This window comes from Canis lupus, chromosome X, assembly GCF_011100685.1.
Source record: "Canis lupus familiaris isolate Mischka breed German Shepherd chromosome X, alternate assembly UU_Cfam_GSD_1.0, whole genome shotgun sequence".
NCBI lineage: Eukaryota > Metazoa > Chordata > Mammalia > Carnivora > Canidae > Canis > Canis lupus.
Genome location: NC_049260.1, coordinates 23,090,630 through 23,112,753, shown reverse-complemented (window position 1 = coordinate 23,112,753; position 22,124 = coordinate 23,090,630). Strand labels below are relative to the sequence as shown.

At 33.2% G+C, this 22,124-nt stretch overlaps 1 long non-coding RNA gene across 1 annotated transcript in view; it reads left to right on the top strand.

Annotated features, from left to right (window-relative positions):
* Positions 1–22,124, top strand: part of LOC111094827 — a 34,768-nt gene that overhangs the window by 2,226 nt on the left and 10,418 nt on the right. The window contains exons 2-3 of the long non-coding RNA XR_005386205.1: positions 10,136–10,259; positions 12,768–12,899. This is a non-coding gene — a long non-coding RNA (uncharacterized LOC111094827). The remainder of the gene's footprint in view (positions 1–10,135; positions 10,260–12,767; positions 12,900–22,124) is intronic.

Sequence of the window (22,124 nt, the reverse complement as noted above, 5' to 3'; positions counted from 1 at the left end):
AAAATAAGGTGAAAATTGCCCATCTTTCTGTAAGCCTTGGATGTGTTTACATGACATGGTGGTTAACTTTTTGCTTGTTATTTGATAGAACTGGTTCCTGACTGCCTTGTCCTGAAACATTTGAATGTGACTGAAGCTTTGAGGATAGTTTCAGTTTGTATTTCTCAATAACAGTTTTCTACTTCTGCTTGAACCTACTGAGTAATTAATATCTTCTCTAAATAATGGTCTATTATCACTTGGGGCTTAAAATTTAATGGCTACATATATTTGTTAATTCTATTTATTGTAGAAAATTTCAAACATATACAACAGTAGAGAGAATCGTATAATAAAACCAATATACTTGACATCAGAATCCACAATCATCAATACACAGCCTACCTGTTACATTTATACCCATATCTACTCCCATCTCTGCCACTGAAATAATGAGAAAAAATCATAGATATCATGCCATTTCATCTTTGAATATTTAAGTATCTATTCCCTTTTTTTTAATTTTGTTTATTTATTCATGACAGACATACAGAGAGAGAGGCAGAGACATAGGCAGAGAAGCAGGCTCCTTGCGGGGAGCCTGAGGTGGGACTCGATCCCAGGACCCTGGGATCATAACCTGGGCCAAAGGCAGACCCTCAATCACTGAGCCATCCAGGCACCCCTTAAGTGTCTATTTCTAAAAGATAGGAATCCTTTATGAAACATAAATAGTCAATTACACATATCCTACTTTAAAATTAATATCATCAAGTGTCCAGTTATTTTTCACATTTGCCTGACTTCTTAAAAATATATTTTTTTCTTGAACTAGGGTCAAATCCAGTCTATTCATTGTCATTGCTCTTATTCCCATTAATTTATAGATCCTACACCTCCCCACATACATTTATTACCTATTTTCCTTGTCATTTTTCTGTTGAAAAAGAACTCGTGTTTTGTCCAGTTTCATATGGCATAGGTTTTACTGATTGCAACACTGGTGTCCTCCGTCTGTATTTCTTTAAATCGGTAGAAGTTTCATCAGATTAAAGTATAATTTTTTACTCTCTCTTTTTTTGTTTGGAAAGACTACCCAAAGTTGATATTGTGAATTTTTATCACTAGGAAACAAATGTCGGTCTTCCTTTGTGTTCATGTTTGCAAACTTTGAATATTAGCATATTTATCCATTATTTAAGGGTTACACAATGTTAATTTGTTATTTCTATCATTTTTCTGAGTTTATTAGATGAATTTTTTTAAAAGATTTATTTATTCATGAGAGACAGAGAGAGAGGTAGACACATAGGCAGAGGGAGAAGCAGGCTTCCTGTGGGGAGCCTGATGCAGGACTCGATCCCAGGACCCTGGGATCACAACCTGGTGATCCCTCCCAGGTGTCCAAGATGAAATATATTTTTATGTAAAAACCTATCCTTGTTCACCATTTGGTAATGATATATATAGTATTCTCTTATAATTTTTAAATTCCTTCTGCCCCTATATTTTGCACAATATAATTTAACTAATACTACTTACTTCTGTTTTTTTTTTTTCTTAATTGATTATACTTATAAAACTGTCAGTTATATCAGTCTTTTCAAAGTATAGGCTTTTGTTAGTTGGTTCCTTTGTCTTCTAATTCATCATTTCTGCATTTCATTATTTTCTATATTCTATTTCTTTGGGTTCAATATGGTATTCTTTCTCTAATTTCTTGAAATTTTTGCATGCTGTAAATATTACCATTTTTTGTCCATTGGGATTTTAATTTCAATAACTATATTTTTATTTCTAGATATCAGTTTAGCTCTTTTTCAAATTAGCTCATTCTTTTTTTCTAATTTCTTGTTATGATCTCCATGCTTTCTTTTCTCATTAATGGACTTTATTTTTTATTGAGATATAATCAACATACAACATAATATTAGTTTTAGATGTACAGCATAATGATATGATAGTATATATAATGTGAAATAATCACCGCAGTAAGTCTAGTTAACATCCATCACTACACAGTAATATAATTTTTTCTTGTGATGATAACTTTTAAGATCCGTCTTCTTAGCAATTTTCAAATATACAGTAGAGTATTAATAACTATAGTCTCGGGATCCCTGGGTGGCGCAGCGGTTTGGCACCTGCCTTTGGCCCAGGGCGTGATCCTGGAGACCCGGGATCGAATCCCACGTCGGGCTCCTGGTGCATGGAGCCTGCTTCTCCCTCTGCCTGTGTCTCTGCCTCTCTCTCTCTCTCTCTGTGACTATCATAAATAAATAAAAATTAAAAAAAAACTATAGTCTCCATGCTGTACATTACTTATCCAAGACTTAATTATTTTGTAACTAGAAATTTGTACCTTTTGACCACTTTCACCCATTTTACCCACCCTCTAGCCCCTGCTTCTGGCAACCACTAATCAGTTATCTGTATCTATGAGCTTTTTTTAATAGATTCCACATATAAATCAGACCATATAGTATTTTATTTCTCTGACTTATTTCATCTAATGTAATTCCCCTCAAGATCCATCCATGTTGTTGCAAATGAAAATATTTTATTCTTTTTAATGACTGAGTAATATTCCACTGTGAATATATGTATGTATATTTGTGGGGTGTGTGTGTGTGTGTGTGTGTGTGTTTCACATCCTTGTCCCTTCACCCATTGGTGGACACTTAGGTTGTTTCCATATGTTGTGTATTGTAAATAATGCTACAGTGAACATAGGGCATATATCTTCTTGAATTTGTGTTTTTGTTTTCTTCCAGCAAAATCCCAGAAATGGAATTGCTGGACCATATGGTCGTTCTGTTTTGAATTCTTCCAGTAACCTCCATACTGTTTCTTATAGTGGCTGCACTATTTTATTAATAAATCTTCTTACGACTGCAAATATCCTTCTGAGTACCACTTGGGCTATTTTCCACAAGTAGCTCTATAGAGTTTTATATGTAGTACTGGAATTTTTTTACAAGCTGAATATGTCTCTGTATTTCTTCTTAGAATTTTTGAATATATAGATATACATACTAGAGTGCAGAAAATTATTATTGAAAAGGATCCTTTGTGAAGAAGAGGAGAGAAATAGAATTACTTAGAGGAAGTGTTAGTGTCCCTGGGGTGTTCTGCTTTGTTTTGTTTTGGTTATATGTGATCTAAGAGACTTGAGCTCATTTAATTGCTTATAACTGAGTTAAGTTTTTCCTAGGACTGAAAAGAGGGATTCACAGCTAGAAAATCAACAATATAATTAGCTAAGTGCAACTGTCAGAGATACTTCAGGAAAACAGAAACTACTCTGATTCTATAACTTGGACAGAATTTAATGCAAGATATTGGTTATTCAAGTGATGGAGAGGCCAAACCAGGTAGTCAGGCAAACCAATACTTAACTTGAGGAAGTCACTCCCATTTCTAGTGTAGAGGGACAAATTGAAGAAGGCGGTAGTGTTGCAGGAGATTGGGAGTTGATGTCAACAGAATCTAAAACCATGGTTAACCAGTATGATGGGAGCTAGAGCTAGAGCCGTGGAGAAGCTATAGCCATCAAAATAGAAACCACCTGATGAAGAGAAAGAAGGCTGTTTCTGTCCTCCTGGGCTGTAATCTGCTGGTGTCCTTGTTGCTTGAACCTTGAGAACAGCCAAATATTGGAGAACCTAGGAATTGGAGCCTGCAGGAGTTATTTCCTGAACACTAGAGAGCAGAGCAAAAAAGAGGAAAGAATGATGTGAAGGCAAATAAGTACAGGACAGACATACCATACAGACACATTAAATGAGAAGAATATCTAAATTGTTAAATATCTGCTCTATAAAAATCAGTAGTAATCCATGATAAAAAGAGATGTTATCAAACTAGATAATGGCTAACCCAAAAAGCAAATAAACAAACTCTCTATCAAGTATCATAGGGACACCTGGGTGGCTCAGCTATTTAGGCGACAGACTCTTGATTTCAGCTTAGGTCATGATCTCAAGGTTGTGAAATCAAGACGCGCATCTGGCTCCATGCTGGGCATAGACCCTGCTTAAGATTCTCTCTCCTCCCTCTGCTCCTCAATCTCCCTCCCCCTCTCTAAATAAATAAATAAATAAATAAATAAATAAATAAATAAATTTTGGGCACCTGGGTGGCTCAGTTGGTTAAGCATCTGCCTTAAGCTCAGGTCATGGTCCCAGGGTCCTGGGATGGAGCCCTGCATCAGGCTCCCTGCTCAGTAATGAGTCTGCTTCTCCCTCTGCCCCCTCCCACTTCGTGCACTCATACACTCTGTTTCACTAACAAAAATAAATAAATACATTTTTTTAAAAAAGGCATTATACTCAGTGGAGAAAGAATGGAAATTGGGAATTAGATAAGAATAGCTACCATCACCATTATTATCCCACATTATAATACTATAATACATGCTAGCACATAAAAGCAAACAAATGAAATAAGAGTTAGGAACTGGAAAATCAGATGCTTCACTTGTCAGTTCTCCCTAAAATGATCTGTAGGTTTAGTAAAATTCCCACCAAAATCCCAACAGGACTTTTTAAAAAAAGAAATTTATACATTATAAAGTTTATATGGAAATACAATGGGCCAATAATAGCTGAAATGACTTTGAAAAAGAAAAGGAAATTTGGAGGACTAACTATCTGATTTCAACGTGATAAACAACTTGTATGCAATATTTATAAGGAACTTTCAAAACTCAATAATAAGAAAACAACCCAATATAAAGGGTCAAAAGGTTTGACCTTGGAGTCAAAGAAGCATGTGAGTGATAACAAAGCACATGAAAAGATTCTCAACATCATTAATCATTAGAGCAATAAAATTAAAATCCCAATGAGATACCATTACACATATACTAGAATATACACAGTAAAAAGACTGATCATATCGAGTACTGTCAAAATTGTGAAGGAACTCTTGTACATTGTTGGTGGGGATGTAAATTGGTACAGCCACTTTGGAAAACAGTTTAGCAATCTCTTAAAAAGTGAAGCATGCATCTGCGGTATAATCTAGCTATTATATTACCAGACATTTACCTGAGAGAAATGAAAGCTTATATCCATGCAAAGATGTATATATGAAAGTTCATAGCATCTTTTTTTTTTTAAGATTTTGTTTGTTTATTTAGAGAGAGCCAGAGAGCCCGAGTGGGAAGAGAGACAGAGAGGAAAGGGAGAGAGAGAATCTCAAGCCAACTCTGTGCTGAACGCATAGCCCAACATGAGGCTGGATCCTACAACCCTGAGATCATAACCTGAGCCAAAACCAAGAGCTGGATGCTTAACCTACTGAGCCACCCAGGTGCCCTGAAAGTTCATATCATCTTAATTTGTAGTAGTGAAGAACTGAAAATACCTTAAAATATCCACCATCAGGTGAACAGATAAAGTGTAGTATATACATACAATAGAATATTATTCAGCAGTAAAAGGAATTAACTATTGATAAATGCTGTAGCATGCATGAATCTCTAAATAATTACTTTTAATGAAGGAAGGCAGGCTAAATAGCACATACTGTATGATTCCATTTTTATAACAGTCTAGGAAGTGAAAATGAATGTATACTGATATAAAGAATATTATTCGGGGGCGCCTGGGTGGCTCAGTTAAGCATCTGCCTTTGGCTCAGGTCAGATGAGCCTGAGCTCCTCCTCAGGCTCCCTGATCAGCGGGTAGCCTGCTACTCACTCTATTCCTGCTCCTGCTTTCTCTTGCTATCTCTGTTGCTATCTCTGTCTCTCTCTTTCTCTCTTAAATAAACGAATCTTTAAAAAATATATTATTTAATTTATTTAATATTATTAAATATAATTAATTAAATATATAAATATATTATTTATAAATTAAATATATAAATATATTATTTAATATTATTTAATATTATTAATCTTTAAAAAATATATTATTCAGTGGTTGCCTATAGACTGGGAAGAATGCCAAGGAGGTTACAAAGGAGCATGAGGAATCTTTTGGAGATAATGGATATATTCATTATGTTGATTTTGGTTGTAGTTACATTGATGTATGCATACACCAAAACTTAACAAATTGTGTGCTTTAAATATATGTAGTTTATTGTATGTCAGTTACACCTTTAAAAAGCTGTTAAAAACTCTAGAACAAGCCAATCTAATTTATAGTTGACATCAGAACTGTGGGAGGTGTAGAGGTGGTCTACTGGAACTGGCTAGAAAAGGCATGAATGATCTTTATGGGGTGGTAGAATAATAATGCATTATGATAGAGAATGGTTTACATGTGTGTATGCATTTGTACACCTAGGTTTTGTCCATATATTCTATGAATATTATATAAAAATAATAAGAATGCAAATATTTCTTCAAGGAAACATGAATATCCAATTTTCATTGGTAATGCTTAATTATCCACTTTATTTCATCTAATAATAAAACATAAGTTAAATAATAATCCTTTGGGATCCCTGCGTGGCTCAGCGGTTTAGTGCCAGCCTTCGGCCCAGGGCCCGATCCTGGAGTCCCGGGATCGAGTCCCACGTCGGGCTCCCAGTGTGGAGCCTGCTTCTCCCTCTGCCTGTGTCTCTGCCTCTCTCTCTCTCTCTCTCTATGTCTATCATGAATAAATAAATAAATAAATAAATCTTAAAAAAATAAAAATAAAAAAATAAAATAAATAATAATCCTTCTTAACTTTGTATACACCAAATATTTCAATAATTTTACATGTATCTTCACTTTTCACCATGGCTGTGATATTTATATATATATATATGCCTCTCTTTCTGCATCTCTCATAAATAAATAAATAAATAAATAAATAAATAAATAAATAAAATCTTATATATATATATATGTATGTAGTTAACCATGTACAATGTTGCTAATAAACATTTTTATAGAGAAATAAATAAAATCTTTATTATATATATGTAGTCAACCATGTACAGTGTCGCTAAAAAAACAAGTAGTTAACCATGTCCAATGTCACTAATAAACAATCATTATTTTTTTAAGATTTTATTTATTTATTCATAAGAGATGCAGAGAGAAAGGCAGAGACATAGGCAGAGGCAGGTTCCCTTAGGGGAGCCCGATGCGCGACTCGATCCCAAGATCCCGAGATCACGTCCTGAGCCAAAGGCAGATGCTCAACCACTGAGCCACCCAGGTGCCCCATCAACAATCATTATTATCATAATGGAGGCACATTACTATATGATTATCATAAAGTAGAGGAAAATTCAATAAATTATTTTAAACAAAAGAGAATAACGAACTAACTTATGACAAACACGTTTATGTGACCTAAAGGCATAAGCTCCAAAGAAAAGAGTAAGATGTGGTGTGTAAGAAATTTGTATATTACCTAGACCTTGTTTAGAAGGATAAGCTTTTTTACTGTTTATTTCACAGGCAGCTGGTACTTTGTTCAAAATAGGCTACTTCTCTTTGAGATTGGTCACCGCATTGATAACTGTGCTTTACTTAAGCATTGTATATGGTCATTCTCATGCAGATCGTATTTTGATATTCATCTTGATTTTTTTAAACCATAAACCAGCTCTTAAGATATAATTTATTATTTTGGTAAGTAATTTATGCAACAGGCATTGTTACCCCTTTTCTACTACTTCTATCATTCCTAACTCCATACCTGATCAGTGACCCATCAGCCACAATCCAACACTTTATGGTCACTACTTTATTGACAATATCTCGTATGCTAATATTCACCACATTCTTGATCTCTGACCCCTTTCTTTAAGCTTTATCCAGTTACTGACCCTTTTTCCATTATCTATTTATGGTTATTAGGCTTGAGGATGAGTTGAGATTTTTGGCAATATTGAATGAGTTTCAAAGAACAAGTAAATACTTCTATCATCATATAACTTGGATATAACAACCATCAACCTTTTTATTTTAATTTTTTACTTATTTATTTTTTTAACATACTGCTTAGGAAGTAGGGACAAATAGTAACTTTGCCTTTTAGGAGTTTCTAGTTCTGTAAACAGGAATAACAGAAGAGGAAGCACAGACTTCAAACATCCTCAAATTAATAGTAACCTGGTGAATTTCCAGAAGTCTCTTTCTTATATCTACTTATATCTGGGTTTTTTAGGGCTTAATCCTAAGCATGGAGCCATGCTGATACTGTATCTGAAGGACAGTATTCACAGTCTACTGAGCTAGAAAAGTTTCTTAAAAGATAAAAAATGTACTCTAATTTTGGTCTCCAAGTTTTCCACAGTGACTTTTGCAACTGCATAAAAATGATTGACTAAAACTGTACCTATTCCTCAGGCTAGTCCTTGTCCTTTGGTGAGAGAAATAACCTCATGAATGTTGTTCAGAACTCTCACCCCACCAGCACCAGTATTCTGATCAACACTAGGGCCAACAAATTAATCTTGATGCTGACAAAATTTAGGGAGAAGATACTAGGTGCTCTCACAAGCTAACTATGACACGGAGTTAGTAATACTGCTGCCCATGTGTCTGCATGACTCAGTGATGGTATCTGCAGCATCACACCTGAATGTAGAATTGTGTATCGTATACATGTTTGAATTTTTTTTTTACATTTTTCCTATGAACATTGGGGTGCAGGTGTCCCAGCGTTTCACTACAGTAAATACCCAATGGTGCAACTGCTGGGTCATAGGGTAGCTCTATTTTTAACTTCTTGAGGAACCTCCACACTGTTTTTCAGAGTGACTGTACCAGTTTGCATTCCCATCAGCAATGCAAGAGAGTTCCCCTTTCTCCACATCCTCTCCAACATTTGTTATTTCCTGTGAGGTGGTATCATTGTGGTCTTGATTTGTATTTCCCTGATGGCAAGTGCTGCGGAGCATTTTTTCATGTGCTTGTTGGCCATGTGTATGTCTTCTTTGGTGAAATTTCTATTCATGTCTTCTGCTCATTTCATGATTGGATTATTTGTTTCTTGGGTGTTGAGAAATTGTGCAGCAGTTAAAATTTAAAGGAAAAAACACATGAGTTGCAAATGGCAAGATATAATTTTTGAATCATTGTATTGCACATCTGTTAGTATATAACATTGTTTGTTAATTATGCTTCAATAAAAACAAATAAAAAAGATGTGAGGAAGGAGATCAGACATTAGCCTATCACAGAGTCATAAAATTTTTCACTAAATACTTTTGTTTCCCCCATATTATCTCATATAATCCCATGCAAACATTGTATACAACTATTTTATATATTTATATAAGATAAATATGCAAGTTATGGGTAGAATGAATTTGTTTTCTACTTTTTTGTTTGTGTTGCTTAAACATAGAAGAAATTCAGTTAAGTAATTAGTGAAGGAGCTTATAATGATGTGGTTTAAATATTCACATGTATTCCTCAATATGTGAGTGAAATAGATCAGTGAGTAAAATATATGTTTATGTATAACACAAATATATAAATAATATTGAAATACATGTTAGTTTATATTGATATATATTATATAAGAATAATATATATCCATGTATATATTATTCTTACAGTCTTGACAACACTTAAAGTAAAAATAATGTATATGTAACAATATGGAGTTTATTTTTATCATCATTATTTAACCTCAGTAAGTTTGTTATTCTGCTAAAAAACGAAGACAATACCCCAAGTAGATAAGTTAAAATGGCTGTAGATTCACTTCAATAAATAATATCAAAAGTACATTCCTTGATGTATTTCCATGCCTCATCATATTATGTATCTCACTTTTTTAATGATATATGTGAAGCTAGTTAAGTGATTTGAATAAGTTCAAATTGGTGATACATATTAAAATTTATCATAGAACAAAACAGGAGCAAAATGGAAAATTTAAATGCTATTTTTATACCTTTTAATGACTATTTTATTTTTCTAAGATTTTATTTATTTATTCATGAGAGAGAGGGAGAGAGAGAGAGAGAGAGAGAGAGAGAGGCAGAGACACAGGCAGAGGGAGAAGCAGGCTCCATGCAGGGAGCCTGACATGAGACTCAATCCTGGGTCTCCAGGATCACACCCTGGGCTGAAGGCGACGCTAAACCGCTGAGCCACCCAGGCTACCCTAATGGCTATTTTACAAGCTAATTTTGTTTGCTTTTTCTTTTTTTTTTTTTTTTTGTTTGTTTGCTTTTTCTTTGGAAATAGGAAAAAATGGAGATACGTAGCAGCTGTCATGAACTGTGAAGAGGCTAAGATTTTTATCCTTCTTGCAAGCTAACAAGTTAGCCTGTCACTTCTTGGATGCTGGCAAAAAGCATGAGGCTCTTGGGTAAGAGACAAAGAACTTTATTCTCATAACAGTTCTAGTCGCCAGAGTACCTGCATTTTCTTACAGTTGTAACCCAAACCCCAGTAACCACAGACTGACATGAAGAGGGCCAAGTAATACCAACACATGCAGTGAGTTGTATTGCAGGAGAGGAGCTCTGTGCTTAGGTAACCTGCATCTTATATAATAGGCAGTGAGGATGCCTTCCCCTTGCTCTGAAGACATATATCTATGTCTATCTATATCTATAGATAGATCGATATCTTCTAAGGCTGTTTGCTTCAGACTTTCTTGAAAAAATTGTCTGGAACAAGGGGCAACCGCGGCCTCACAAGATACACAGAAATGCAGGTGATCCATAGAGAATTGTCTCCTAGCCATTACATATTCCAGTTAATAGGTAAAGTCATTTGTATAGTTGATTTCCTCCCTCTTAGACCTAAACTTTTGGTGAAGTAATATGAATTGATTCACTTGGGGAAAAGAAACATCTTTACAAAAATATATTGTCTCACTCAATCCATTTTGTTAACATCCATCTGGTGTATATTTTATTGGGAGAAAGTAAACAGTAGGACGTAAATTAAGATCCACTTAAACAACTGGATTTCAAGTATTATATGTTTAAATGACAACTTACTCACAAAACGTACTTTTTATTATAAAACTTATTCCAGGTGAGTTTCTTCAATGGAAAGTTAAGGCTTAGACAAAATAAAAGATCCTTTGTTTTGCTATTTTGTATATCAAAATAAAATATTCTGTTAAAATTTCTATGTGTCCCTAAGTGGAATTAATCAAAGATATAAAGGGAAGATAGGTAAATATAATAAATAAATAATAAACCTGTAGGGTTTGAAAAAATCTTCCTTCCTCTTACATCATACACACACTTACCATTAGTATGTTATTGTTCTGACCCCAAGGTCCTAAGCTTTTTAGTGGCACAATGATAAGCATGCATTTCCTTCTTTAATGAAACATATTTTATGGTCTCTAATATCCTGTGAATAAGGAATTAGTGAGATGAATCCTTACCAGTGTTCTAATGGGAGTAGCTTCTGGTTACAGGGAAATATTTAAAGTATTAAATATAAACTGGTATTTAACATTCTAGGCACTATGATAATCCCCTTACAAAAACGTGCAGAGTGGTTATCATTACCTTAGATTTCAAAAGAAAATGCTCTAGTTGCATTTTTGAAACCACTAGTGTTTTAACAGATAAAGTTTCTTGTTGAGGAGGATGGGGGGTACTTTTGGATCAGATAGTCTTTAAATCAACTCAAATCACAGATACACACAAAACTGCTAAAAATCTTCTGGTTATTATATCACTTATCAAAATGTGTTGAAGCTATGTTTCAAAACCAAATATAGTCATATTAAAACTTCCTATAAAATAGTCCAAAACATATCAGCTCTGCCTCTAAAAATTCATGAGGGTGTAAAAATAAAAATACTGAATATGCCATCTAAGTTGAAGATCCCTTATGATTAATTTCTGTTTCTTGATGCAAGTTTATAAACATGCCAATAATTCCTGCACTACATTAAAAATCTTTCTTGTGAACTGACCATGGTGACAAGAATACAAAAGTCCACATTTTTAAAAATATAAATTTGAATTTTTCCTTAATGTGGACATAAAAACAGGCAGTGACTAGAGTTGCATCAATCCTTCCCAACTGTCTCAAAAAATATGTGCACTGTTACAATAAAAACAGTTCACCAGCTGTTTATGTAAAAATTATTTGACGAAAAACAAGCATGGCCATATGGCACTCTAGCTCTGCTGTGGGAGCATGAAGAATAATTTTGTAGGCTGTAGTACATAATGGTCATGCTAAGTAGGGTGTCAACTATTGCAGGCACATTACATTAATAGTTAATCTGTCCTTTTATCCTCTAAGTACTTACGTTTCTTAACAGCTTGTAGTTTGGAAACAAGTTAACAACTCACTGATTAAGAATTAAAATTTTGGAAATGACAAAATATTTGATGTAATGTAGACATAATATTCATTTGCTAATTAAAGGTATTATTTAAATAATACATTAATTGGGTGATGGGAATGTGGTAGGGGAGCTGGTTCTCATTTCTATCTACAAGTTCCAAAACTATTAATATGTTGAAGGTACTATACCATTAATTTAGAAGAAAAAATAATTAGAAGAGGTATTTCATGTAAGAACCAAATCAACATATATACTCACATTCTGTAAGAATTGTACCTCACTCACCTTCATATTGTTTGCAATATCTATAGCTGTGTCTTGCACATAGTAAACAGTAAACATGTAATAAATATTTGCTGAATAGAACATTGTTAGAAAAAATGAATTATAAATGCCACCGGCAGACCCTCGAGTCTTTAAGTTTATTTAGAACTTCTAGAATACATTGGGGAATAACCCTCATACATTACATAGACTACATACTTGAATGATGTTTATTAGCTTATGAAACTCCAATATTTTACTCTCACATTAATTTTCTTTTTTGAGTTGTTTACTTATTGGGAACTAGAGTCAACTGAAAGACAAAACTGAATGGCCTAGCTTTCATCCAGCGAATTAGAGGACTTAATCTCAGATCCTGGAAAAGAAGGTAGAATGAACTACAGAAGAAAAAGCCAGGTTAGAATCCAGTCATTCACATTCATAGTTTTGGTTGATACCCTGACAAAAAGATGTTCATTGACATGTGGCTCTGTTATTAATAACTTTAAAATGTCAACTGAGTGTCATGGTAACATTAATAACTGAGGAAGAAACCACAGCAGACATAGTTCTGTAAGAAAAATGTTGCAGACATACCGTCTATTTCTAAAATGCTTATCTTTTGTGGTTTTCATGGTTAATTTGATATATGAATACCTAGTTTGAACTCAAGATCTGTGTGGTTCCCCCCATATCAATTCCCAAACAAAAATGTTAATCTTTAATTTCAGGTATTTAGAACTTTGCATTAAAATTTTCAAGCTAGTAATGATTTCCTTGTTTACAAATCGTAAACACAACTCGTGTGTAGGTGATTATGTCTCAAGGGACATTGGAAGAAGGCCACAAACCCTGTTATGGGTACATAAATCGTATTGGCTCATGGAATATAACAATCATAATGAGGGTGTATTATGAAAATAACTTGAAAACTTTTTGAGGAAACAGTCTTTAAGTTGGTATAGAAACAAATAGTGAGAGCTCATGGTTTAATATTTGAATGGTGGGACAATTAAATACTGCAATAAGAAGTGTCAATATTTCAGTTGATGACAGTCACAATGAAGCAAAGCTCACAAGATTGGAAGAGACTGTAAGGTAGAAAATTATTATCCCTCTATGATATTAATAGTTAAGAAAACTAGACTTTTTCAGTCAAATTTGTTTCACAAAAATTATCAAAATGGCAATTTCCCAGGAGTGCACACCTTTTTCTTGATTTTTACTATAGCATGTGGTTAAGGTAACTGATTTTTATCACTTTAAAAGATGTTTTTTTTACAAGAAAGTCTGCTGTTCATTTGTTGACTATAAGAAGTAGTATTTTTAGTAAGATGTTAGTTATGTATATATTTAAGATTTCAAGGATACACAAAATATTTGAGAAGACAGTAATAAATAATAAGAATAAGAATATCAAGAGATATGCTTGATAAGAGATATGCAGTAATAAGAATATCAAGAGATATGCTCACCCAGAATGAGTATGGTAGCATGAAATAATGGGTGATAATAATAGGTAAACCAAAGTGCTAATTTATGAAATAAAAATTACCTGGTATTAGGAAATAAGAATACTTCTGAGAGGAAGTTGCGATTTCTTGATTTATGAATATATTTTTAAAACATATTTTAGAAAAATTCATTGTATACTGTTCAGATATTAAAACAAGGCATCCTTATTTTTGAAAGTAGGGAGCTGTCTAAAGAAGAAATAAAAATCATCCATAATTTCCTATCAAGACGTAGCCTATCTCTGACTGAGTTATTTCGCTTAGCATAATACTCTTTAGCTCTATCCATGTCATTACAAATGTCAAGATTTCATTCTTCTTAATGGCTGAGTAATATTCATATATATGTATATATATATGTGTGTATATATATATATTCACATCTTATTTCACTCATCTATCGGTGTACGTTTGGGCTCTTTCCATAATTTGGTTATTGTTGGTAATGCTGCTATAAACATTGGGCTACATGTATCCCTTAGAATACCATATGATTTCACTCATGTGGAATTTAAGAAACAAAACAGACAAACATAAGGGAGAATAAAGAGAGGCAAACCAAGAAACAGTCTCTTAATTACGGAGAACAAACTGAGGGTTGCTGGAGGGAGGTGGGTGGGGGGATGGGTTAAATAGGTGATGGGGATTAAGGAGAGCATTTGTAATGACCCCTGGGTATTGTATGTAAGTGATGAATCCATAAATTCTGCACCTGAAACTGATATTACATTGTATGTTAAGTAACTGATAGTTAAATAAAAATATACAAAAAAAAAGCCATTACATTTTCATAAGTGGAACATGTTGAATAAAAGACAAAAAGTATTAACTATAAAAAAGAGCCTATTAGATATATTTTGTTTACAGTATTTTAGACTTTTTATAGTATCTGTTGCAAACACTTTCCCAATTTATATTTTTACTTTGTTCATTTATTTTACATACAGAATTTTAATATTTTGTAGTTAAATCTGTCATATTTATCATTTATATATATTTTCTGAATTTGAGGTCATATTATAAAGGTTGCTCTTTCTCCTGAATGACCTTTAGTATTCTTCCAGTGTTTTTTTTATTTTTTAATTTTTATTTTTTTAAAAGATTTTATTTATTTATTCATGAGAGAGAAAGAGAGAAAGGCAGAGACAGAGGGAAAGGCAGAGGGAGAAGCAGGCTCCATGCAGGGAGCCCAACGTGGGACTCGATCCCGGGTCTCCAGGATCATGCCCTGGGCTGAAGGCGGTGCTAAACCACTGAGCCACCCGGGCTGCCCTCCCGTGTTTTTTTAACCCTTAAATTTAGGATATATCTACTAGGCCAAATCATAAACAGCTGGTCTACAATTTGGATTTTGCCTGAAATTATTCTTATTCACACAGTGAAGTCTTTGTTGTTGTTGCTTTAGTTTGTTAGCGTGTTTATACACTTATTTTTGAAGTATAATGTATATAAAAACAAAAAAGTGAGCTAACTATAGTTATAGCTCAGTGTATTTTCACAAAGTGAACACATCCATGTAACCATCATCCAGATCAAGAAAAAGAACTACAGCAGAGACAGTAATGTGAAAAAAAAAATTACTGCAGACATGACGATCTGTTTCTAAAACTCAAAAGCCCCCAACATAGCTCTTTCCAATTGCTATGCCTTCTAAAACATTACTACCTTGTTTTAAAAGTTCTAAAAAATAAGTTTGCCAAGTTTTTGAACTTTATGTAAATTGAATCAATGAAAATGACTGTTTTTCATATGGTTATTGACCATTTGGATATCCTCTGTTCAAAGTGCTGATTTGAGTCTTTTGTCTATTTTTTCTATTGGGTTATCTCTCTTTTTTCTATTGTTTTATGGAAGTTCTCTGTATTTTAAACATAAGAACTTTGTTGGAAGTTCGTGCTGTACTTATCTTTTCCCAATTCTTGGCTTCTTTTTTCATTCTTTTAATAGGGCATTTTGATACCAAAAGTATATCAATCTTGATGTACTCTATTTTATTAGTTTTTCTCATTGTGATTATTGTTTTTTGTGTCCTGTTTGAGAAACTGTTGCTTATTCTGGGACATTTTCTTCTAAACACTACATTGTTTTAACTTTTGCAGATACACAGTACATCTAGAACTGATTTTTTTATTGTGTGAGTTAGAAATTATGAGTTATTTTTTCTCATAAATGTTTAATTGTTCCAGGACCTTTTACAAATAGACACTTCTTTCCCTGCTGCATTCAGTTGTCATAAATCAAGTTGTTGTGCATATGTGGGTCATTTTAGAACTCTCTAGTTTTTTCTGTTGGCCTATTTTATTGTTCTTTTGTAAATAACACATTGTCTAATTATGTAGTTTTTAAATCATTTTTGATATCTGGTAGTGTAAGTTACTAAGTTTTATTCTTCTTCAAGATTGCCTTGACTGTACTTGGCCTTTTGTGCTTCCATACACATTTAGAATCAGTGTGTCAATTTCCATTTTTAAAAAAGAAAACTGCAGAAATTTTGATTGGGAGTGCATTGAATCTAATATTCAGTTGAAGGAGATTTGACATCTTTAAATCATTCAGTTCTGCAATCAGTGAATAATTATTTAGTTCATCTTTTTTTGTATTTAGCTCTTATTTAATTTCTCTCAGCTATATTTTGTGATGTCATCTTGTGTATATTTCTTAAACTTATTTCTGAGTATTTTATGTTTTTAAAAATATTTTATTTATTTATTTTGAAAGAGAGAGAGCATGAGTGGGGGGAAGGCCCGAGGCAGAGGGAAAGAGAATCTCAATTAGACTTCATGCTGATCCCAGAGCCTGGCACAGGGCTTCCTCCCACGACCCTGAGATCATGACTTAGATGAAATCAAATTTGGATGCTTAACTATCTGAGCCATCCAGGTGCCCCCTAGGTGACTTTGTACATGCTTTTATTAATCTCATTTTTGTTTACAAACCATAATATAATGATACAATTTATTTGTTTATAACAACTTGTATCCCACAAACTTGATAACGTTCCTTATTAATTTTAAATATTTCGTGTGTAGATCCTTTTAAAATTGTATGCAGGACTTTATATGGTTATTAATAAAAGTTAATAAACATTTAATTGTTTTGTTGAATCCTTATGTCTTTATGTATATATGTATGTGTTCCTGCTCCTTATAGTGGCTGGGATAACCTTCAAAATCTTAGATATAAGTGATGACAGTGTTATAAATAGGCACATTTGTCTTGTTTCTGAGTTCAAGGGGAAAACTTAAAATATTTCACGATAACTACAATGTTTGCTCTAGAAATTTAGACCCTTTTTATTCAATTCAGGAAATTTCCTTTTCTAGATTAATAAGTGTTTGTTAATAATAACTATTAACTGGGATGCTTGGGTGGTGCAATTGGCTAAGCACCTGACTCTTGGTTTTGGCTCAGGCGGTGACCTCAGATCATGAGATCAAGCCCCCTGTCAGGCTCCATCCTCAGTGGGGAGTCTGCTCACGATTTTCTCTCCCTCACCCTCTGTCCCTACCCTTCCACACTATCTCTTTTTTCTTTTTCTCTCTGTCAAATACATAAATAAATCTTTTTTAAAAATGGATAGTAACTTTTCTCAAATACATTTTCTTCATTGATATATGTGATTTTCTCCTTTTGGTCCTGTTCATGTTTTTGAGTTAAAATTTTTGGTATTTTTAATGTTAAAGAAATCTTGCATTCTTGGAATAAACCTCATCTGATAATGATGTATATTCATTTTATTATTATAATACAATAATAATAATTATTATTATTTACTATCTTTTTATCATTGTATTTAATTTTCTGATATTTTAAGATTGTTGCATCTGTACTTATGAAAGAAATTAGCTATAATATTATTTTTCATAATGTCCTTGCCAAGGTTTGGTGTTACATTTATGCTGCTCTCATAAAATGAGTTGAGATGTCCCCTATTTTTCTATTCTTTGGAAATGTGTTTTTTTTTTTTTTTTTGGAAATGTTTTTATGTAATGTTTTTTTCATCCTTAATGAAGCTGCTTGGTTCTGGAATTTGCTTTGAGGGAAATTAAATTATGGATTCTGTTTAATTTCATTACTATTCAGATTTTCTATTTCTTTTTATGTCAATTTTAGGAAGATGCATTTCTCTAGGAATTCATCTAGTTTAATAAGTTTTTTGTAATACAGTATTTTTGATATGTGTTGGATCTGATATTCTTTTTCTCATTCTAACAGTGGCTTTCTTATGCTTTCACTTTTTCTTGATTTCTCTTCAAGAGTTTATCCATTTAATTAGTCTTTTTAGGGAATTAACTTTTGGTTTGTTGGTACTTTATTTATTTGAACTCTATTTCATTGATTTTTATCTTCTTATCTATGACATGTTTTGTTTTATATTCTTTGGGTTTATTTTGCTTTTCTTTTGCTATTTCCTTGAGATGGATGCTATTTTTTGTTAGCTTATCAATTTTCACCCTCTCCTCATCTCTGAAATTTGGCTTTAAAACTGTAACATTCCCTTTAAGTATACATTGAGTATTCTCTAAATGTCATGCTGTATTTTTATTTTCATTTATTTCAAGATACATTCTAATTTCTGTTTTGTTTTTTTTTCTTTTTTTCCATGGTTTATTTAACACTGTATTTATAATTTCTAAAGTTAGAGGAGATTCTGATTTATTATTATTTTTTAAGATTTTATTTATTTATTCATGAGCGACAGAGAGAGAGAGAGAGGCAGAGACACAGGCAGAGGAAGAAGCAGGCTCCATGCAGGGAGCCTGATGTGGGACTCGATCCTGAGTCTCCAGTATCACACCCTGGGCTGCAGGTGGCACTAAACCGCTGTGCCACCGGGGCTGCCCTGATTTATTTATTATTGATATTTTCATTTAATTACAAAGATTAGTGACTATGCCTTTCATTATTTTAATTCTCTGAAATTTTCTTAAAGTTATTTTGTGGCCTGGTATGTATAGTTAGTTATTTTAAGTGTTCCCGGTGTGCCTGAAAAAAATGTGCGTGATGAATTCACTGGATAAAATATTATCTGTATATCCTTTACATCAAATTTAAAACTCTTAATATATTCTATATTTTATAAATGTTTTTCCTGCTTGATCTATCAGTTCAGGGACATATACTAAAATCTTTCACTGTTTTTATAGATTTTTCTACACCTTCTGTAATTTTGTCAAATTTTGCCTGTGTATGCAGAGTACATTTTATTTGAGGTATAATGATTCTTCTTCCCATCAAATCAAATTTTTGATCATTCAGAAATAATATTTATATCTAATATTGCTTTTTTGCTTTAAAATATATTTTATCTAATACTAATATACTGGGCAGCCCGGTGGTGCAGCGGTTTAGCACCGCCTGTGGCCCAGGGCATGATCCTGGAGACCCTGGATCGAGTCCCACGTCAGGCTCCCTGCATGGAGCCTGCTTCTCCCTCTGCCTGTGTCTCTGCCTCTCTCTCTCTCTCTGTCTCTATGAATAAATAAATAAAAAAATCTTTAAAAAAAGATTTATAAAAAAAATAATAATACTAATATACTTGAAGTTATTTTGATTGGGATTTACATAGTACATTTACTTTTTCCATGCTTTTTCAATATTATTATATCCGCTTGTTTCAGATAACTCCCTTGTAAATAGCATGTGGTTGATCTTTGGGGGTGAGAAAAGGAAAGAGGGAGAGAAATAAAGAGAGAGAGAGAAAATCTTAAGCAAGCTCCATGTCCAGAGTGGAGCTCAACATGGGGCTCCATCTCACAATCCTGAGATGATGACCTGAGGCAAAATCAAAAGTCAGATGCCTAATCAACTGAGCTACCCAGCACCCCAGCACATGATTGATTTTTTAAGTCAAGTCTGAATCTCTTTTCCTTTAATTAGTGCATTCATTACATTTCTTAAATAAACGAATGTATTGAGGTTTATAAATACTAAATTATTACTTGCATTCATATTGTCCTACATTTTTTATTAGGCTTTCTCACCTTCCTTATATTTTTTTTGCATTGAACATGGTATTATGTATTTTTCCCTTTCTATGATATTTATAGTATGATATTCTTTATTTCTTCAATTCCTTTTTCTCTAGAAATTACAGCATGCAACCCTGAAGTACCAAAGACTAGTATTTGTTGATTTTTACCCTCTTCTTAGAAAATGTGGGCAATGTAGTTTACTTTAACTACAATTACCTCCATTTTGACTTATGTATATGTTATTCCTATGGGGTTTAATTCTTTAATGTTAAGCACTGACAGCTATTATTATTTTTTATTTCATGTACTCTATGTTGATTTAGATTTCCTCATATTTATAGTTTTGTTTCCTTCCTGCATCTCAGACTTTATATTTAGGATTTTTTTTTTACCTTAGAAACACTTTTTGTTATTTCCTTTATTATAAGACAGTTGGTGATGGAGTCTCATGATTCTGTTTGCCAGTCAGTGTCTTTATTTTCTGTTAATTTTTGAAAGATATTTTTGTAGAATATGTAATTCTGTGTTGGTGATCATTTTAATACTTTGAAGCTATAATCCCATTGGCTCCTGGCTTTCATTGTTGATGTTACAAAGGAAGCTGCCCTTTGTTGATCCTCTAAATGTGATTCTCCCATGAGTTTTTTAAAGATGTTACTTATTTTTTGCTTTGATTTCCCACAGATATATTGTACATATGTCTGAATTTCTTTTATCTTTTGTGGGATTCATTGGGATTCTTGAATGTATGGGTTGATATGTTCTATTAGTTTTAGAAAAAAATTTTAAGGATTTTATTTATTTATATATTCATGAAAGGCACAGAGACAGAGAGGCAGAGACATAGGCAGAGGGAGAAGCAGGCTCCATACAGGAAGCCTGATGTGGGACTTGATCCTTGGATCCCGGGATCATGCCCTGAGCCAAAGGCAGAGGCTTACCCACTGAGCCACCCAGGCGTCCCTAGTTTTAGAAAATTTATAGCCATTTTTTAAGTCTCATTTTCTTTCTCTCTTCTTTTGAACTCCCATTAGATGTATTTTAAAACTTTTAATTGTATTCTCTGTCTCTTAGCCTTTCTTCTATATTTCATTTACTTTTTTCTCTTCCTGATTCATTCTGGGTGTTTTTTTCTGACCCATCTTACAAATCACAATAGTTTTTTTTTTTCTTTTCCAGCTAAATTAAGTATGCTATAAAATCCATCCTTTACCTTCTTAATTTTGATCATTGTATCTTGCTGTTCTAGAATTTCTGATTGGTTCTTTTTGAAATTGTATTGTTACTTTTTATACTTTGCTGTTTCTTGCTGAATATTTTAAGTTCAGCACTTAGCTCTGTGATCATGGATAGCATAGTTGATTTATAGTTTTCTGTGTATTATATATAGTATCTGTACTAATTGTAGGACTGTCAATCATCTTGTCTCATCATGTACTGGGTTATTTTTTGTTGTGTATAGATCCGTTGTTTGATTACACTTATTTAGACATTTTATTGTATTCTGTACATGAATATGATGATTTCATGTATTTGTGCTAATAGCTTCCAGGGAGATTTTCCCCCCTACTGCCAAGTGTTTGGAGGCTTTAGCAATCTAAGATCACCGTAATCCAATTTTAGAGTTTGAGATTTTTTAGAAACTAGATGACCTAAAACTATGCTTCAGTCCATGCAAGGACAGATTTCTTTCTGGTTCATAATTGCTCCTAGTTTCCAGGATCCCAGGAACTATCCTAAATGACAGGTAGGTTACAAAACTGTTCTCCATCTTGGCAGGACCTGAAATTTATCTTTTGCTCACTTAGCCTTTGAGCCTATCACAGCTATTGTTGCCCTCTTAGCCACCTGCAAAGGGTAGCATATAGCATTGCAAGTACTGCTTTCACCTATTAATTTCTGTCTTCTCCAAGATATGGTGTTTCTATTTCCTCATCATGTTGTTAGCTTTCTGATTATATGTTTTTTTCTTCTTCAGATTTTTTATTTATGTATATTAGGATGCAGGTTCTAGATTATGTGGTACCATTTCAGGTTCTCAATTATGCGGTCTACCATTTCAGTGTACTTTATAGGCCTTTCTTAGTCATCATCTTATAGTATTGACATCTTATAATATTGTTAAGTGTTGACAAAAAGTGCGTGTCCCATTT